Raw genomic sequence first — 23,243 nt, 5'->3', positions numbered from 1 at the left:
GAGTTTTATTTGCTAATTTTTATATGGGAACCATCGAAGATAGGGTCTTCAGTAGCAGACAAAAACCAACTGTATACTGCCGTTATGTAGATGACATATTCGTAATAGTAAAAGACTCAGATGAACTAATTGACCTAAAAAGACACCTAGAGAGAGAGTCAGTACTCCGATTTACACATGAAAATAGTGAAAATAACAGTCTGCCATTCTTGGATGTACTAATAACAAAAACAGGAACCTCTTTAAGCACCAACGTATATACCAAGCCCACCAACATAGGATTATGCCTGAACGGTAGAAGTGAGTGCCCCCAAAGATACAAAGCCAGTGTTCTCAATGCTTATATTCGTCGAGCGCTTACCCACTGCTCTGAATGGAGTAACGTGAGTAGAGAGTTTGAAAGAGTAACTCAGGTATTGGTGAACAACGGATATAGCAACGCGGAAATAAACGCTGCTATAAGAAGACACTTGGACCGTTGGTATAATTCAGAACCTAGAACAGAAACCACAACACCCCCAATAAAATTATATTACAAATCAACCATGCACAGTGAACATATAAAAGAGGAAAGAATAATGAAAGAAATAATCCGTAAAGGAGTAAAAAGCACTACTCCTAACCAAAACATAAACCTGATAATATTCTACAAAACCAAGAAGACTTCCGAACTCCTTATCAAAAACAGCCCGAAGCCGACGGAGAACCCTCTACAGCAGTCAAGCGTTGTATACATGTACACTTGCCCCCACGAAGGATGTAACCTTCAATGTAAGTACATAGGTATGACGTCGACCAAGCTGACGAGGCGTTTGACATGCCATCTTCAATCTGGTGCCCCTAGGAATCACATGAGACAAGCCCATGACATTACTCTAACAAGAGAAATGTTGAACAAGAATACTTGCATAATAGACAAAACCCAAGATTCAAGAAGATTACAAATTCTTGAGGCAATTCACATAAGAATAGAGCGACCTACCATGAACACCCAAATCACGGAACTATTTACTCTACCCACCATGAGAGTAAGGACAAGACAAGAACATATCGATGCCAACACAGAAGACAATGTCCAACATAACAGGCCAATTACACTGGATTAATCTTTGTGTTTGGATAGGAGATGCCTCGTATGGGCCAATAAGCCTTTTGCAGCCCCTATGTTTATCCCTTATGTATCCCCCCATGTTTTTCACCTTCATTGTATTATCACCTGACCTAATGCGGGTATAAAATCAAATAGTATTGTAAGATCTGTTCACTTGAGAATGAACCATGGAGGTTCGAAACGTCGTGCAAATTATACAAATAAGTGTAATACACTCTATAGTAAATCACTTCTTTTCTTCACCTTAAAAGTACGAAAATGAGTTTTGGAGAACTCCTATTCCAATTAAGCCCTGATGCTAAGAAAATAGTTAGAGGGATAGAAGCCCTAAACCAAAAAATAATAAATACAGAATATGCGGTCATATTCAATGAAACATATATGTATATATATATATATATATATATATATATATATATATATATATATATATATATATATATATATATATATATATATATATATATATATATATATATGTGTGTGTGTGTGTGTGTGTGTGTGACCGAAAAAGTAAGATTAATAATTCTAACACGAAATTTCTCAATATTTCATATATTTCTTTTCACTGTCGATGGTAATTGAAAAATCAATTCTCCAAAATTAATTTTTATTTCTAGTCTGACGCGACACTTGAACGCATTTCGCAATAACTTATTACATTTTCAAAGACTTTAGGTTACACACACACAACTATAACCTGCAAACACTAAACAAAGTTCTACTATGCTATAATTTAACCAGCTTTCATCTTATATACCTGCATTTGCGTGAGATGATATGTTACAACAGTTTTGGATGAGGTGAACAAAACTTTCAACAAAAGATAGAACACGAAACAATGGGTATAAATTGGGTAATTTATAGGGAAGAATGGAAGTAACTGCAAAGGCCCAATTGGCCCATTTTTCTTGATGCTTCTATATTGGTACGGAGTCTTGAAGTGGGTAGAATATAGTTGTGCATTAATTGGCTGTTGATTGCTGGTGTTGACTTCTTGATGTGTAGTGCCTCACAGATGTCAATCAAGCCGCCTGCTATTGCTGTATCTATCGATGATTTATGTCACAGGAAATATATATATATATATATATATATATATATATATATATATATATATATATATATATATATATATTTATATATATATATATATATATATATATATATATATATATATATATATATATGTATACTACAATTTTGTCCCCATTGCCTCAGAGACACTTGGTGCCTGGGTTAAAAGTGCTGCTAGCTTTTTAAAGGAGTTGGGGTCTAAGCTAATCGAAACAACTAGAGACCCCAGAGCTGCCAGTTTTCTTTTTCAGCGCCTTAGTGTGGCAATCCAGAGAGGAAATGCTCACTGCATCCATGGTTCCTGCCCGCCATCTGAGGAGCTGGAGGAGCTATTCAACTTGTGACAAGCAGCCTTGTACCCTGTATGTAATCAATATTGTAACTTTTTTTGTGTAATGACATTTTCAAATAAAGTTAGATAAATATACACACTTAACAAAAGAATAGGGGTGGTAGGAGAAGAAAATATCAAAGTGTTCAGTGAGGATCCACAAGGTCTTCTCTGAGTACTCTTTATTTTCTTCTCCGAGGCTATGGGTCCCTACATTTGCACCAGAGGTGGTACCCCTATATGTATAAATGTATATATATATATATATATATATATATATATATATATATATATATATATATATATATATATATATATATATATATATATATTTAACTGAAAACTCACACCCCAGAAGTGACTCGAACCCATACTCCCAGGAGCAACGCAACTGGTATGTACAAGACGCCTTAATCCACTTGACCATCACGACCGGACATAATGAGGTGATAGCCGAGGCTATTTGAACCACCCCACAACCGGCACTCGGATAGTAATCTTGGGCATAGCATTTTACCAAATCACCTCATTCTTTGGGGCACACGTGAGGAACACAAATGCGAACAAGCCTGAATGGTCCCCAGGACAATATGCAACTGAAAACTCACACCCCAGAAGTGACTCGAACCCATACTCCCAGGAGTATGGGTTCGCCGCCTGCTATCGCTGTATCTATCGATGACTTATACCTTTAATACCCATTGTTTCGTGTCCTGTCTTGTGTTAAAAGTTTATTTTCACCTCATCCAAAACTATTGTAACATGTCACCTCACCCAAATGTAGGTATAAAAACTCGAAGATGTTTAAGCTCTATTCAGTTTAAGTTGTGTGTGTGTGTGTAAACTAAAGTCTTTGAAAATGTAATAAGTTTTACGAAACGCACTCAAGTGTCGCGTCAGACTAGAAATAAAAATAAATTTTGGAAAATTGATTTTTGAATTACCATCAACAGTGAAAAGAAACGTAAGAAAGATCGAGAAAATTCGTGTTAGGATTATTAATCTTACTTTTTCGGTCATATTTAATAATATATATATATATATATATATATATATATATATATATATATATATATATATATATATATATATATATATATATGTATATATATATATATATATATATATATATATATATATATATATATATATATATATATATATATATATATATATATATATATATATATATATATATATCTAGGGGGTACCACCAATGGTGCAATTATAGGGACCCACAGCCTCAGAGAAGGGAACACAGAGGATTCAGGGAAAAACTTGCCATTTAACTCTGAATACGAAAGAGTGTTCGATTCTTCTACCACCCCCCCCCCCCCTTTTTTTTTTATTATGGTGTACACTTTATTATGCAAGGTTATACAGTTACATATCGTATTTTATACAAAAAATGAACATTAAGAGGACACAAGAAAAAGTTCGCTTCCTAGAGGCTGTAGATTTCCTCGAATTCCTCCGACGCCGGGCAGGAACCGAGGATGCAGCGGGCATTCCCCCTCTGGATCGCGACACTGAGGCGCTGAAAGAGAAAACTTGCCGCTCTAGGGTCTCTTGTGGTGTCAATCAGCTTGGAACCAAGATCCTTAAGAAACCTTCTTGCACTCTCACCCCATGGGCCTAGGGTCTCAGACCCTATTTAAACGAAGTTGTACCGTTGATCTAATTGCCTGTACTTGACTGACTTTTGTTTTTCTCTGTGTGTCGCTGCGGCTCCTGCTGTGCCGGCAGAGAGGGTGATGTATGTCGTTGCCAGGGTGGATACGCAAGTATAGTCCCATGCCAACTCTCTGCCACCCTTCCACGGACGCAGTGTGATTCCGTCTGGTCGGCCGACAAAGCTAACAGAGACACGGTTCAGTAGGTTGCGGGTCTCTCTCTCCGCTGGACACTGAGCAGAGACAAGGCTTCTTTTAATGATGTCGTTGACTTCGTCGTGTCTAGTGTGCCAACTAACCGAATTTCCACAGTGCAGGCCATGCAATCCATATTCGTCAGCATCTGCCTCGCCGCAAATACACCTATGAACAGTGTGGATAGGGGCAGCAAGGCGGAGAGCGACTGCAATACGGAGCTCCTGCGGATCAAGACGTGTGCCTGTCGCAGACATGGGGACTGCCAGAAGGAAATCCCCTGCATGGGAACTTCCCATATATATATATATATATATATATATATATATATATATATATATATATATATATATATATATATATATATATATATATATATAAATATATATATATAAATATATATATATATATGTATATATATATATAAATATATATATATATATATATATATATATATATATATATATATAAATATATATATATATGTATATATATATATAAATATATATATATATATATATATATATATATATATATATATATATATATATATATATATATATATATATATATATATATATATATATATATGTCGTACCTAGTAGCCAGAACGCACTTTTCAGCCTACTATGTAAGGCCCGATTTGCCTAATAAGCCAAGTTTTCCTGAATTAATATATTTTCTCTATTTTTTTTCTTATGAAATGATAAAGCTATCCATTTCATTATGTATGAGGTCAATTTTTTATTATTGGAGTTAAAATTAACGTAGATATATGACCGAACCTAACCAACCCTACCTAACCTAACCTAACCTATCTTTATAGGTTAGGTTAGGTTAGGTAGCATAAAAAGTTAGGTTAGGTTAGGTTAGGTAGGTTAGGTTGTCGAAAAACAATTAATTCATGAAAACTTGGCTTATTAGGCAAATCGGGCCTTGCATAGTAGGCTCAGAAGTGTGTTCTGGCTACTAGGTATGACATATATATATATATATATATATATATATATATATATATATATATATATATATATATATATATATATAAATATATATATATATATATATATATATATATATATATATATATATATATATATATATATATATATATATATATATATATATATATATAGGGGTACCACCACTGGTTTAATTAAAGGGACCCACATCCTCGAAGAAGAAAATAAATAGTATTCAGAGAAGACCTTGTGGATTCTCACTGAATACTTTAATCTTTTCCTCTCCTACCACCCCTATTATTTTTTTTTTTTGATTTTATTGCAATGTTACAGTTTACAGAAAACACACACTTATATAACAATATAACAATATACCAATCAGTGTTCGAAGACCTCGTCCAGCTCCTCGGTGGTCGGGTGCGTACCCAAGATACAACACGCATTTCCCCTCTGAACAGCGACACTGAGGCGCTGGAACATAAAACTGGCCGCTCTTGGGTCTCTAGTCTTCCCAATGAGTTCCTCGCCCAGCTCCTTCAGGAACTTAAGTGCACATTTACCCCAGGCGCCCAGAGTCTCAGAGCCTATTGGCACGAACCTGTAACAACGTTCTAGGTCCCTGTAATTGTTAGTTTTCTGGGTCTCCCTGAAGGTGGCCGCCCCGCCTCCCTCAGCTGCGCTGTAAGGTAGATAGGTATCAGCCAATGTGGATGCACACGTGTAGTCCCACACGACCTGTTTACCTTCCCTCCACGGCTGCAGGGTGACTCCATCTGGGCGTTTTTGGCTGTTGCCAGGCCTGCACAACTGAGGTTCCCTTTGTGCTGGGCACCCAGCTGAAGCCAAACTTCTCTTGATGATGTCATTGACTGCTTCATGTCTGGCAATCTTTCCCTGTGTCTTACGACAGATGAGACCATGGCTGCCGTATTGGTCTGCCCGTGCATGGCCGCAAATACACCGGTGCTCGGTGGAGATAGGGGCGGCAAGGCGCAGAGCAACACCAATACTTAGGGTCCGATGGTCCAGGCGGGTGCCCAAGGCGGAATTAGGGACTGCCAACAGGAAGTCCCCGGCATGGGGAGCTTGCACAGCTAGAAGACACGCTTTGTCCTTCCTGGAAGCTGCCTCCAGCAATGATGTGGCGATGTTCTCCACTATGGGGCTATCTCATTTGGACTGTTTGCAGTCATTTGGAAAAGTCGGTCGATGATGAGAGTTGACAAGAGTGTCCCACTGACCGGCTCCTTCCGCGAATTTGGGATCATGAATCCCAATGAAGTCTCTTAGGTGTTCCGGTAGTATTTCCTTAACTAATTCACCTGTTGCACTGGTCGAGGATAAGAATGCCGGCAATGCTAACTGTGTCGCCTTGCGAATACCTATTCCCCCGAGTCTAACTGGGAGTGTTGCTTGGTCCCATTGGTCATCTTGCAGGGAGAGGTTTAACACTTTCACGGTTATTGACCTTAGGAGTGTGTCATATTCTGTTAATTTTGGGCTGTCGAAAGAGGGAGCACACCTTAGGAAATAGGTCAGTCTGGGCAAAGCCAGGCACCTTGTGAGAAGGTACAGAGCATCGTGGGCGTCCAAAGCCCCTATTCTTCCCTCCATCCTCCTCAGGTCGTTCAGCTTTTCTTCGAGGACTACCTCAATGGCGCTCGAGCCCAGAGGTGCCCCTAGCAGCACACTGTCGGTGGGAGCGATCACTTGGGCTCCTGGCAATATGGTTCGCACTGCATCTATGGTTGGTTGGCTAGATGAGATGATTTCACACTTTAATGGGTTTAGGGTGAGTCCTAACTCCTCTCCCTTAGATTTCACCAGCTGTAGATCTTCTAGCAGGGACTCCTGTGCCCCTGCCAGGGTGCCATCGTCCAAGAACCAGATGTTGAGTTCGCTGGTCAACCTGCTTGTGACCTCTTTAACAGCCATGCAAAAAAGAAAAGGGGCAAGTGGGTCTCCCTGCTGGACACCTTCTGCAGAAACAACTTCATGTTCCCCAAACAGCAGCGTCGATTCCCTACTGTACCCTGCTGAGACGAAGGGGAGTAGAGAAGGAAAGCTTGTTCGAACTGCTTCCAGTACCACATCCCTTTTTACCTGGTTGAAGGCATTTTTAAAGTCTAATTTAATTAATGCCTTATTTTCTGGGAGGTGCTTTATATAGGCTCGTGCTGCATGAGCTGCTGCTTCACAGCCATGGGGGACACCAAAACCTAGTTGATGGGGTCGAAGCATCGTCGCAGCGTCTATGCTAATTTTTCTGACAGCTGCCCTAGCAACAAGGCGCCGAAGTTTGTTACCCACGGCAATGGGTCTGACTCCACCATCTTTCTTCTTGAGGGCACAAAGGGATGCTCCAAAGAAAAAGGGTTTAATTGTATCTGGGATCAACCCAGAGAGGCAGTCGTTGACAAACTTCGTGACCTCTGACAATAGTGTCTCGGCAACTTCTCCGAGAACTGGGTTTACCATCTCCTTGAGGTGCTGAGGTCTTACTCCAGTGTATCCCCCTGCCAAGCCTGGCGGAAATGACATGATGGCTTTGTATACCTCTGACGCTTGGAGGAATAGAGGTCCTATGTCTGGGACATTTGTGTTCTGAGCAGTGGGTTCCCATGGTACTCTAGGAGGGTGCTTCTCTTTCAGTGAGTAGGCAGTAGCGGTATTTCTAGGGGCGATTGTGTCTTCCCTGGTAAGTAACCTAATTGCCCCTACTGTGTTGCCCTCTTCAATTTTTTTTGGTCAATTGTGTTCCTAGTTTAAAATTGTCATTGGAACTCTTGGGTCTGCCACGACGGTTTTTGCGTTGAGGAGGGATGGGGATCAAGTTGTCAGCTCTGGGGAAATTATTTATTGCCCTAGTGACTGATGAGGCTAGCGACTTGCCTCCTCTTGCAGGTACGCCTAAGCAAATATTGCCAAACAGGAGCAAATTATGCCATGCTTTGATGGTGGCCGCAGCATTAAGATTTGCAGACCGTTCATTTACTTTCCTTAGAAGGTCTGTATATTTCCCTGCTGCAAATGGGCGCACTGCTTTAGGAATGTGGGGAAGAGTTCTGGTGGTGGATGCTTTGATGGCCCCCAGAAAGTCGTCTGATGACATGAAGTTTGCTGGGATGTGTGGGGGTGCCGGGGGGACCTGTGGGGGTGCCGGGGGGACCTGTGGGGCTTCTCTCTCTACAGGTTCCGTCCGTGAACCCTCACAATTGTTGTGTTGACGTAGGGTTCCATCGTTTCTAAGGCTGTGTGATTCGTCACACACCCGACACGTTCCTCTGGGTCTGGGTCCTCTGGTTGCACGTCTGGGTGCACTGTTCCCAGGACCCTGTTCTTGGCTGAGGGGTTCCTGGTTAGTTGGTGGAGTCCCCTCCATCCCCCGGGCGGCCGGCGTGGGAGGGATGAAAGGGGTGGTGGCGGCAGGGGTGGACTCGGGTGGTGGCAGGAGGGGTGGCTAGCTGTCCCTCACACTCACCACTCGTATGAGTACTTGTGTCTCCCTCCCTTTTGGGAGGAACCTGAATGCCTGCTGTGACCTGTGCCATATCTGGGTGCATGGAGGGTAGCACATCCCTGCCACAAGCACAGTGAGGGCGGTGAATAGGTGGGTGGGAGACACCCAGGCGCAGGGTGGGCTGGGTGGTGGGATGGCAGGAGGTACTGTGGTGCGGTCAGGCCGGCGGGCGGGGAGGAGGTGGGGGTATATATATATATATATATATATATATATATATATATATATATATATATATATATATATATATATATAGTTCTGGCTACTAGGTATATATATATATATATATATATATATATATATATATATATATATATATATATATATATATATATATATATATATATATATATATATATATATGTCGTACCTAGTAGCCAGAATGTACTTCTCAGCCTACTATGCAAGGCCCGATTTGCCCAATAAGCCAAGTTTTCATGAATTAATTGTTTTTCGACTACCTAACCTACCTAACCTAACCTAACCTAACTTTTTCGGCTACCTAACCTAACCAAACCTATAAAGATAGGTTAGGTTAGGTTAGGTATATTGGTTAGGTTCGGTCGTATATCTGCGTTAATTTTAACTCCAATAAAAAAAAAATTGACCTCATACATGATGAAATGGGTAGCTTTATCATTTCATAAGAAAAAAATTAGAGAAAATATATTAATTCTGGAAAACTTGGCTTATTAGGCAAATCGGGCCTTGCATAGTAGGCTGAGAAGTGCGTTCTGGCTACTAGGTACGACATATATATATATATATATATATATATATATATATATATATATATATATATATATATATATATATATATATATATATATATATATATATATATATATGTATATGTGCGTATATATATATATGTATATGTGCGTATATATATATATGTATATGTGTATATATATATATATATATATATATATATATATATATATATATATATATATATATATATATATACATATATATATATATATATATATATATATATATATATATATATATATATATATATATATATATATATATATATATATATATATATATATATATATATATATATGCTACATTTGTGTGGAAGCCCCAACTCCACATAAATACACTTGACTAGGTTCCGGTAAAGCTATAATTGTCTGGAAATTCAAATACCACCCAGAGACTCTCCATGCCAGGTTCCAGCAATTATACAGTTATTTGGAAGCGAAAACTCTACACAGGGACTCTTCTGACAAGGTTGCAGCAATGAATCTGTTATCAAGAAGCCTAAAGTCTACGGAGAGACCCAGTTGACCGATTTCCAGTAATGAGAAACCAACCCGGTCAAACTCATTATATTTTCAGAGATACACCGAGAGTCTCCCGAAGACATTCTGGGTCGGTGATGTCAAAAGGACCAACATGCCACGCTGGCTTAACTAGTGACAATTTATTCACTCAACTTCTGCATTCACGCTCAATTCCAGACATGTTCCCATACTCAAACTCACATCCAAGCAAGCACCAACGCCTACCACCAATGTCTTCACTCAGCTCCACACTCGCGCCACCAACTCCACTAATACTCAAGTTCAATCTGTAAACAGTGTTGACACTTGGGATCCCACTTGTACTCACCACCACTGAATACACTCAAACTCACTCTTCCGCCTACAATCAACGCCGCATCTAACCCCATTCTTAGGCCAAAGCAAACCCCCACTATTGCATAGCCACATAAAAAAGACAGTTGTAAAGAGTCAAATAACTATTAAATTGAACTGTCATGGTAAAGAGCCAAGCCATTACGACTATATATAAAAGAACTTAGTGAATTGGACTTAAGGAAAGTTGTTAGAGTAGACCAGTAGTCACTATGGGAATTAAAAAGGACAGAAGGAACTCTACGAAAACCTTGAGCCAGAGGATGCATTTAAAATTTGAAGAAACAAATGAGTCGAAGTATGACAGGGAAATCATTTTCCTGGGCGATAATGTAAGGGAATAAATACAGTTGAAGCTGGGGTTGAGTTGCAGAACAAGGTGGCCAAAGAACCACCGAACCACCAAATAACAGCAGCACATTACAGAAATAACAGGAACAAAATTTGACAAGTTGTATCAGAAATGCAATCTTCCAAAATGGATATCAATATCACCAACACACTTCCACCCATACACTTGTACCCACACACTTAAAATCACACACTCATACTCCCATAATTGCTCAAACACACTTTCTACTCATACTTGTATTCACCCACTTTCACGCAGAAAAAAATGAGTGAAAGCCAATTTTTCAGTACCAAAGTAGTTGACTTGAATGCTCTTGGAAGTGATGTAGTGGAGGCTGACTCCATACACATTTAAAATGAAGGTATGATCAGACCAATAGGCTTGGGGACCTTAAAACCAGTTGATTGACGCTTCAGAGGAAGGAACAAAGGGCCGAAGCACAACCACCACAAGCACAATTAGGTTAGTACACACACGCACCCACACATCATTGCGGGATTACCAGTTGAGAGGTAAGAAAGCTTTTCCCAGATTTGGATGTGACAAAAGTTATAGGCCCAGATGGAATCTCACAATGAATATTAAAGGAAGGAGCAGAAGCACTGTGCCTGCCACTCTCTATGGAGTATAACAAATCACTGGCAATAGGTGAACTGACAAAAAATTGGAAGACGCCTAATGTAGTCCCGATTTACAAAAAAGGGGTTAGACAGGAGGGACTGAACTACAGGCCAGTGTCCTAAACTTGCATACAATGCAAGTTAATGAAGAATATTGTGCGAAGAAAGCTAGTGGAACATCTGGAGCGAAAGAACTTTGTAACAAGACATCAGCATAGGTTCAGGGATGGAAAGTCCTGCCTCACAGGATTAATTGAATTCTACAACCAGGCAACAAAAATCAGGCAGGGAAGAGAGGAATGGGCAGATTGCATATTTTTGGATTGCCAGAAAGCCTTTGACACAGTACAGCACAAGAGACTAGTGCACAAGCTGGAGATGCAGGCAGGAGTGAGAGGGAAGGTACCCCATTGGACAAGGGAATACCTTAGCAACAGAAGAGAGCGAGTCACTGAGAGGTGTGAGGTCTCGGACTGGCGAGGCGTCACCAATGGAGTCCCACCGGGCTCAGTCCTTGGACCTCAAACGGTGCAAGTCAGAAACGCCATCCAAGTCATATATCAGAAACGGACAATTTCTGACATATGTAAATGATCTCCCAGAGGGAATCGACTCGTTCCTCTCATTGGTTGATGATGATACCAAAATTATGAGGATGATTAAGACAGAGGAAGGTAGCATGAAGCTACAAGATGACCAAAACAAACTGAAAGAATGGTCCAGCAAATGGCTACTAAAGTTCAACCCAAGTAAATGTAAGGTAATGTAACTAGGCGGAGGAAATAGGAGGCCAGACACAGGATACCGAATGGGAGATGAAGCCTTTCATGAAATGGACTGAGAGAAAGATCTATGAGTTGATATCACACCAAATCTGTCTCATGAAGCCCACATCAAAAAATAACATCGGCAATGTATGCGAGGTTGGCTAACATCAGAACTGTCTTCAGGAACCTGTGTAAGAAATCATTAAGAGCCTTGTATATCATGTATGTAATGCCAATCCTGGAGTATGCGGCCCCAGCATGGAGCTCATACCTTGTCAAGCACAAGACGAAGCTGGAAATAGTTCAGATGTTTGCTATTAGGCTAGTTCCAGAACTAAGAGGCATGAATTACGAGGAAAGGTTGATTGAACTGTACCTTACGTTGCTAGAAGACAGAAGAGCTCGGGAAGACATGATCTTCACATACAAAATTTTCAGAGGAATTGACAGGATAGACAAGGGTGGATTATTTAACACGGGTGTTACATGCACAAGGGTACAAGTTGAGTACTGTTCTGACCTGAGGGGGTTGGGGCTTATGGAACTTAAACCTCCAATGAGAGCTCTGATTGTTACACCAGACTGTTACTCGTGTACAGGCAGACAACACTCCCCCCCCCCCCCAACCGCTCTCTGCCGGAACAGACAACCGACCTCAGCAGCCACACTCCCGCTACCGTCAGTCGACCAACAATAAACACTGGAGTGCTTGAAATTTACTCAGGAGATCACCCTGTATGCCCCTTGATCTCAGAGAGGGGTTCAGCATCTAACGTTTAAGGGTGCGGCTCCACCACTGGCCTCGTTGTCCTGTGTATACGCACTACTTGAGTCGCCGTCACTCCCTGCTCTCTCCTTGTTTGGTATGATCTCCTTAATCCCCCTTTCACGAATTGGAATTTTCTGCCACCCAATCCGAAGCCGTGATTCTTTCCCTCTCTCTCTCTCTTTTTCTTTCTCTGCTTTCTGTCTTTCACCAGGACAGGAGCAAAAGCCGATTAACAGTACACATTACATAAGAAAAACGGAACATTATTATACAACACTCAAAGCTGCTTCAATCAGGTAGGAATCCAAAATCATACCCTGAATTCACCAACCGTTCATATCAAGTAGTTGCTCAACCTTTGGCTTACCACTTACTACTCCCTTATTAAATGGGAGATATAATCTCGTCACAATAATATTGTACAATCAGCCATAAAAGTACATAAAACACCAGAAACATCTACATAAATATTCCCCAACACAAGAAGAAATCCATCTCTCACCTTACATTGTGTCTTACATGCTAATAAACATTCAAGCACTCCCCTTTATACAGTCCTGTGTATCCACAATAAACCTCTGCTCTGATCCTGGAGGCTCGCTACCATATATATCTCTAGGTAGTCCAAAATACTCAAAAGGCTCTTCTGCAGTTCTCCCAAAACTGTTGTACAATGAAGTCCTCTTCAAACACCAGTGATGCTTCACTACTGATTCCACAGAGACACGTGAAACTCCTCTTCACTGCTTTTTTACACTGCCTGAGGTCAACTCCTCACTATGGAGTTCTGCTCTTTCAGAGATTTCCACATACATTTCTCCAGCCTCGAAGTTCTTCCATCAACTCCTCCCCAAACAAACCTGAAATTCCATTGCTATGCAAATAAAAATGTTTCCCTACTAAAATATAATTAAATGTATCCACAGAAAAATAAAACTCCTCCATCTGATATCTCCTTAAACTCTAACAAGTCGCCATATCGGTACTCCCCTATCTTGGGCGAGGTCCACTCTGGGAACATGTCCAGACATGCTGCTGGCCGCCGCCGCCAGCCGGGGGCTCATCCCCCCCCCCCTCCCTCAGTCATCCACCGACCTTCGTCGAGTGAGGACGTATCACTCCTCCCTCCATGATGTTCTCCTATCTCTACCCTCTTATTTCAGCTTACTGCCTTAATAAACTATCTATACGCATAAATATAGACATTTGCCATGATCGCTGGGCACACGATCAAGCACTAGTGGCTAACTAACAACTGGTTAAATAGGCTTACCCCTGAAATCTCTGACGTGAGGGCGCTCACTCACTGAAGCTCAACATGGCGCTTACATAGGCTGCCCACAAAAATGCTTCAGGACTGCTCACAACTCTTCTGCTCTTGAGTACATTAAATCGTCCACAGGCTTCACTCATGAACGCCTGCTTGATTACCTCCTCTTGTAGGAGCACACAACTAGGGGATTTTCCTCCTCTGCCAGGAGTTCAGACACAGCACTACCTCCTCTCACCACCTCTGTTGCTCAAGTATGGTCGAGATGTCCCGCGAGCCTCATGTCAGCAAAGTCTCGAAATCTCGTGTCATGTCACTTATTTACATGTTCAACCCCTGCTCTTGACAAATGTCACTTTTCAGTGACATTTGTCAAGTACTTAATATATATTTATACAGTATTTCTATATTTCCTCTGACCTCTTAATCAGGTCCAGCTCGCCGAATAATTCTCATTGGGTAGACTCGTTCTCCAGGTTACCTGGGGTTATAACAGTACCCAAATGAGCCACAGAGACATTTGAAAGATCTTTTTCAGTGTCAGAGTAGTAAGTATATATATTTTTTTTTTTTTTTTTTTTTTTTTTTTGAGATATATACAAGAGTTGTGACATTCTTGTACAGCCACTAGTACGCGTAGCGTTTCGGGCAAGTCCTTATCCTATGGTCCCTGGAATACGATCCCCTGCCGCGAAGAATCGTTTTTTCATCCAAGTACACATTTTACTGTTGCGTTAAACAGAGGCTACAGTTAAGGAATTGCGCCCAGTAAATTTTCCCCGGCCAGGATACGAACCCATGACATAGCGCTCGCGGAACGCCAGGCGAGTGTCTTACCACTACACCACGGAGACTGGTATATGGAATGCACTAGGCAGTGATGTGATGGAGGCTGGCTCCATACACAGTTTCAAATGTAGATATGATAGAGCTCGAGAAGCTCAGGAATCTGTACACTAGTAGATTAACAGTTAAGAGGCGGGACGAAAGAGCCAGAGCTCATATTGGAAATTATCCAACACTTATACATCATTTTTTATTATAATACATCATTATTGTATTAACCAGAGTAATTACTAATTCAAAGAATTAATCCAATTAATGTTTCTATTGCGACGCAGTATTTGCCAGATCGTTCCTAGTCTTCATGACGCCGTGAGGAAGCGTCATGTTGAAACATGAAATGTCTCCACATTTAGTTGAATTTAAACAGTCCAGTTAATTAATTTTCTTTACTAAGGATAATCGTTTACTGATGACCAGACCACACATTAGAAGTTGAAGGAACGACGACGTTTCGGTCCGTCCTGGACCATTCTCAATCGACTTGAGAATGGTCCAGGACGGACCGAAACGTCGTCGTCCCTTCACCTTCTAGTGTGTGGTCTGGTCAACATACTTCAGCCACGTTATTGTGACTCATCGCCTGCATATCGATAATCGTTTATTTAGTTGTTTTATTTATACAGCATATTACTGCTTACTGAACTCGCTTATTTAGGCGAATTAACAACTCCAGTGGAAAATATTGCAATGTAAAAGAATTTATATAACATTCCTTTCGTTTATTTTCCGCAGTCTTAATAAGCTGACTTGCGTTATGCAAAAATATATTGCATCTTAATACATTTATTCGTGACATTAGCACTTGTCACAACTCCTTACTTCCCTAAAGTAAATAAAGTAAATAAAATACTTTACGTTCAAGTATACTTTGGAGCGTTCTGCGCATGCGTATCGCAGCCAGGGAGGAAGGAGACGCCATTTCAACTATCGACGCCATATTAGCAGCGTGCAAGAGAGAGGCGCCATTGCAAGGAACTTGCTTTGTGTCATTTTATTCGCTCCTACCACCATGAGAGCGGTGCCACTACCACCATGAGAGCGGTGCCACAACCACCATGAGAGCGGTGCCACGACCACCACGAGAGCGGTGCCACTACCACCATGAGAGCGGTGCCACGACCACCATGAGAGCGGTGCCACTACCACCATGAGAGCGGTGCCACGACCACCATGAGAGCGGTGCCACTACCACCATGAGAGCGGTGCCACGACCACCATGAGAGCGGTGCCACGACCACCATGAGAGCGGTGCCACTACCACCATGAGAGCGGTGCCACTACCACCATGAGAGTGGTGCCACGACCACCATGAGAGCGGTGCCACAACCACCATGAGAGCGGGGCCACGACCACCATGAGAGCGGTGCCACTACCACCACGAGAGCGGTGCCACGACCACCACGAGAGCGGTGCCACGACCACCATGAGAGCGGTGCCACGACCACCACGAGAGCGGTGCCACGACCACCACGAGAGCGGTGCCACAACCACCACGAGAGCGGTGCCACGACCACCACGAGAGTGGTGCCACGACCACCACGATAGCGGTGCCACGACCACCACGAGAGCGGTGCCACGACAGTAGTGTGGTTGAGGACTACGACGACGCGCGCCAGCTGCCAGGTGGCACACCAACTACATTTTCAGTCATAGTAAATAAAACCGGTTCAGTTATCAAGTTTCAACTCTTGTCCTCCACAGCTTAGTTCATTTTTGTACAAGTTCTTTATTTTCCAACTAAATCAGCCTGAGATTTAAGATCACCTTATTTCTAACGTAGTAAAATTAATCTGGACATTAACCAAGCTCCATTTCCTCAGTCTTAGATCATCGAACATAATTATATCCGTTCAAGTCCCTCTCCAGCCTAAACTGTTTATCAGAGTAAACACCATCCATAGCGCGAGTTTACACGCATCATCAACCATTAGTAATCGTTCGATCCAACAGAAAAAACAGTGACTCGTGTTAACATAATAGGTGAAAAAAAGTTAATCTTTCTCTTATCACGTTTTATTCAATGACTGGTAGACACTTACATATTTATCTTGGTAAAAACAAAACGTAATAACTGTCAGACAGACAGACAGACAGACAGACAGACAGACAGACAGACAGACATAGGTGAAAAAGTTAATCTTTCTCTTATTACGTTTTATTCAATGACTGGTACTCACTCACATATTTATCTTGGTAAAAACAAAACATAATAACTATCAGACAGTCAGAGACATATCACTCAGCTTAATGCAGTTATCAGCGGAGTTTCAAAAAGTTTTTTTGTTTTTCAACTATTATGAGTTGTTTTCCATGTTTCTTTAACACCATGGCTAAGTGAGCCAGAGCTGTGTAGTAGTGGACCTCCCATTCAAGCTTTTCATCAGGATTCAAGTCATCACTGTCAATCATTCCCAAGCCATAAGGAATTTTAACGCGCTTGATTGAATTATGTCGCTTAGTCATGCTTAAAATTTGATTAATGCATAGTTTAAAGCTCTATCGTCTCTTGATCTTAGTATCGTTGCAGAGTCCCTCTATTATACAATCTCTATCCTCCCCACACTGCTCTAATAGAATTTTTTGGTTAACAGCATTATTTTCTATTGGTGGTCCCACGCTATATCTGGTCACAATAGCTATAACATGTGGTAGACTTTCTGGTGAGGGGGGAAGGAGAAAAGACAGCTCCCCCCAATTTAACGCGATCAGCCACCACCACATAGCTACTTAATGGTTGGATCGCTCGCTGTAGTCGTGTATAAGGATACATTTCCCAGGTCTCGCAAGACATTCCCCCTGAATGGGTGTGAATTGAAGGAATATCATACACTATACAGTCACCAGGATGGATCTCATCCGTTGCCAGATAATCATCTTCTACTTTGCACTCTTTAAGACTGGTTAGCTTATGAAGCATGTACCTTGAACACATCTTGACAGTTATTAAACGCAAGTTTGCGGATGTATGAATTATATACAGTATAGAGTTACCACTTATTCTTTTCATTCCTCTATCATATCTATAAACACACTCAACTGTTTGTTAAAGCGGGAAGATAAACACAGAGTATAATATTATTTTTTTATTATTATTATTATTAATTGCAAGCATGGAAAATGGTAACAATAGTAAATAAATAAAGTCAATAGTTTATATATATATATATATATATATATATATATATATATATATATATATATATATATATATATATATATATATATATATATATATATATATTTCTAGTCAACTGTTAAATCGATCACTTCGATATCTCCTGTGAGATCTATTATAGGCATGGCTTTGCAATGAGGTTTTGTAGTTTCACCTCCAGCTTCATCCACATCTGCGTTCAAGTTGTTGTTCTTCATCCGATGATAAGCAAAGGCAACTCCTTCACTTAACTAATGTGTAAGCACACCGTGTGTAGGCAATGCTACAGGGATTGCATTGCTTGCAGAGTCAACCATCACAAATTTCAACCCACGACGGTGGTAATACCGCTCCAACTTCATCATTATGGGTAGATATTTCAGTCTCCACACTTCTTGATTGTAGCTCTTCCAGTACTGACCACAACCCATCCCAAGTCCAAAAGGGAAAATTATGCGGTTAATTTTATATTCTTCTTCTCTTGTTAAGATGATTGCAAAGGCCTTACGCAGCGATTTTGTAAACCAATAGCGACGCATTTCTTCTGTATCCAACTGTAAGCCTCTGTAGTAGTGCGGGTCGACAGCATATAACGTCTCGATTTCCTTCATGTTCATGTTCATGTTCATGTTATCGTCATGTTCAGGGGTTTAGATGATTTCCCTCCGGCATGATGTGTTATTAATCCGATGAGATGAGGTAGATGCGGGTCATCACCAATTCGATTGTTGAATTGAGGGGGTTCACCATAGACAATCTCTCCAGGCAGGGCTCGGTCTCTTCTCTCTGCGCGATTTTTGTAGGGTAGTTTGCTCCGATGAATGCGAGCGTAGGGAAAACGAGTCCATAATTCTTCAACCACCCCACTCGTCATCACACTACAAGCGTCCATATCATAGATGATGCAGTCGGAGTAAGAGTACTCCGAAAAAGATGAAAGGCTGCCAGCTACTGTCGTCAACATCTTATCTGATGAGTAGAGTAGAGGAAGTGACTTGGGGAGGGGAGAGCTGCTCCATAATTCTTCAACCACCCCACTCGTCATCACACTACAAGCGTCCATATCATAGATGATGCAGTCGGAGTAAGAGTACTCCGAAAAAGATGAAAGGCTGCCAGCTACTGTCGTCAACATCTTATCTGATGAGTAGAGTAGAGGAAGTGACTTGGGGAGGGGAGAGCTGCTGCCCCTTTATACGGTCGTGCGAAGGTTACTGGGTTTCCTGTTTTGTTTCGTTCCTGTTTCCCTGGGGTGGACTAAAATCACTTTGACGTTATAAGGGTTTAAACTCCTCTGCATATTTTGAATAATGGGGAGGTGAGTACTTTCCCACTCTGCATCTTCACACCGACCCGACATACCTACACCCCAGGGAAGAATAACTTTCATGATCTCCACGGTATCTTCAATATACAATAAGAGTTCTTCTAATGATTTCGTCAAGTATAACAAGCGGTTTTCTTTCGTATCAGCACGCAACCCTTTAAGCATAGAGTAATCCTTTGATTTTTCGGTAATGGCTTGAGCTATATCATTCCTCTCAATAGGCTTCCCTAATCCATACTGCGTCGCCAAGGCTACTATGCTTGGTCCTTGACTGTCTCTGCTGATGTGAATGGATCCAGGTGTTGGACGGTCTTCTCTGATGCATCTCTTTAGATTATACAACGGCGTTCTGGCGTAAGCGGTGGCATGAGAATATTTATCAGCAATGTCCTGGGACATGCCGTAGGGGGAGCATGATATACAATTTACAGAGTAGACAAAGCAGCACTCTCGTTTGTTAAACTCCTCATCCGTCATGTATCCGTGATGAATTTCTACAGAGTTCATTTTGGCTATGGAGTTCATTTTTTTTTTTTCCCCAACACGCTATAGATGAAACACAGGGGAACGATGGGCGGGCAGTAATGAATTAGTGTGATCTACCCACCCCCTTTTATCCTCATCGTGTGTGACGCGCGTGCGCGCAGGCTCCCGGGATAGTTTCCAATTAATGATTAACCATACTCCATAGTTTCATATTTTATATTATTTATTATTTATTATTATTATTTAATAAACGTGGATTATAGTCCATTCTAGCAGTAAGATCTGTGTAATACTATATTCTCAACAATGAGGTTTTATATTAACTTTGCACCAAGCTAAGATTTTTTCTAAGTTGTGGAGAGCTTGGTATATCCCTTCACATCTCCTTCACTATAGAAATTAATCTAAGGCGGAGCATATATATATATATATATATATATATATATATATATATATATATATATATATATATATATATATATATATATATATATATATATATATAAATATATATATATATGCACTACTCCCAACCAAACATAGATCTGATAATATTCTACAAAGCAAGAAGACTTCCAAACTCCTTATCAAATCAGTTCCGAAGGAGAGCCCTCTACAGCAGTCAAGCGAAGTATACATGTACACTTACCCCGCAAAGGTTGCAACCTTCAATCTAAGTACATAGGTATGACACCAACCAAGCCGTGGAGGTGATTGTCACAGCATCTTCAATCCACCACCCCCAGGAATCGCATGAGACATGCTCGTGTCATCACTCTAACAAGAGAAATGTTGAACAAGAATATCTGCATAATAGACAAAACCATGGATGTAAGAAGATTGTAAATTCTTGAGGCGATTCGCATAAGAATAGATCAACTTACAATGATCACCCAAATCATGGAGGTGTTTACTCTGCACACCGTGAGAGTAAGGTCAAGACTCGAACATAACACCACCGTCACAGAAGACAATATCCAACAATATATATATATATATATATATATATAAATATATATATATATATATATATATATATATATATATATATATATATATATATATATATATATATATATATATATATCATATTTATCCCCAACAAAAAAACTACTCCCTCGAGCGGTGTTTAGAGCGAGTGTAAATTTTAATCCGCTACTGGAAAGAACAGATTAGATTTTTTTTTTTTTCAATCCGTGTGATGCCAGCTATTTCATCTTTCCCAATACCACTGCTTAAACTAATTGGGATTACCTTTAAGCTTATACATAGATTTCTCAATGAATATGTAGCGAAATGCGTCACCCCATTCTCGAGGATAAATAGCCCGGAAACGGTCAAACCTTTACCACAATTTTGAGTGTTCGACCCAGCATGGATGTCTTTCGCAGCAAAACTTTCCGCAGCATGGAAAGTTTGCGTTGTGAGCAGATGAGGTTAGACACCTTTGTGGGATGGCGTGTTGACTGGCTTTTGCCCCAGGATTTAGCCAGTGATGGATTCTACTTCACCAAATCCGTGGATTACTGCATATGCAGTTTCTGTTATGCCTTAATTGGAGGATGGGTGGAGGGGGAGGACACCCCCCGCAGTCGTCATGTAACTGCAGCTCCACACTGTCCTTTCATCACTGGTAAACGTACTGAAAATGTCAGCATTGCGCTAAGCAACATGGTCTACGCCTATGGATTGAATTTCACCTATTCCGTCCTGCAACTGGAAAGAGATGGAAATTCAGCCAACAGTTGTAAGTATCCATCACAATTATGTGTTATCTCATAGTCGCTGTGAATAACGTTGCTTGTATAGTCATTGTGAATAGCTTGATAATAAGATTGTGTGTGTGTGTGTGTGTGTGTGTGTGTGTGTGTGAGTGAGTGAGTGTTTGAACACATAGTTATCTTTCATAGTGTGTGTTTATAGGAACGGTAGGCGTATATATATATATATATATATATATATATATATATATATATATATATATATATATATATATATATATATATATATATATATATATATATATATATATATATATATATATATATTAGTATATTTTGGTAGCAGACTTTCCTGTAGACATATATTATTAATATATGTCTACAGGAAATATATGTTTCGCTGTTTACCAACGTACCTGTGGACGAGACAATCGGAATGATAGCTGACAGAGTGTATCGTGATCCAGCCTGTACTCCTCTTGACATACCAGAAAATATTCTGAGGAAACTACTCCAAGCTTGTACTAAAGAGGCACCCTTCTTGAGCCCAGATGGGCACATGTATAAGCAAGTAGATGGGGTCGCCATGGGTTCTCCCCTAGGTGTCCTGTTTGCAAACTTCTACATGGGTACCATCGAGCAAAAAGTCTTAGTCGACATGAACTTGAAACCGGCCATATACTGCAGGTATGTTGACGACATTTTTACACAGGTACCTGATGTCAGACATCTGCAGGAGCTGAAGGAGGCATTTGAGCAGAGTTCTGTGCTGCGTTTCACTTACGAGATGGAAAAGGATGGGAAGCTGCCCTTTCTAGATGTAACAGTCATGGAAAAGGGCGGAGGTTTCCACACTGCAGTCTACACTAAGGAAACAAACATAGGAATGTGCCTAAATGCCAACAGCGACTGCCCAGACAGGTACAAGCAGAGTGTTGTTAACGCATATGTCGACCGTGCTCTCAGCCACAGCTCAGAATGGAAGCAAGTCGACGAAGAACTCTGTAGGGTAAGGCAGGTCCTAGTCAATAACGGCTTCTCCAATGGTTTCGTCGAAGACATCATAAGAAGGAAAGTGAAAAGCCATGCAACCTCTGAAGAGACAACTAACACAACACCTATACCCCCTATTAGACTATTTTACAGGAACTTCTTTTCCACAGCTCATAAAACGGAGGAAAGGGTCCTGAAAGATATTGTTAATAGAAACGTTATCCCTACAGACAAAAATCAGAGGATACAACTGACGATTTACTATAAAACCAGAAAAACGGCCAGCCTACTCATGAGAAACTCTCCAGACACAAAACACAACGTTTTAAAAGAGACTAACGTCGTCTATGCCTTCAAATGCCCACTTGGGGACTGTAAGCTCCAAAAAAACCCAGTATATAGGCAAGACAACAACATCTC

Source organism: Procambarus clarkii, chromosome 39 (assembly GCF_040958095.1).
Source record: "Procambarus clarkii isolate CNS0578487 chromosome 39, FALCON_Pclarkii_2.0, whole genome shotgun sequence".
Classification (NCBI taxonomy): Eukaryota; Metazoa; Arthropoda; class Malacostraca; order Decapoda; family Cambaridae; genus Procambarus; species Procambarus clarkii.
The sequence above is the reverse complement of the archived record's forward strand: the minus strand, read 5'-3'. Positions refer to the sequence as shown.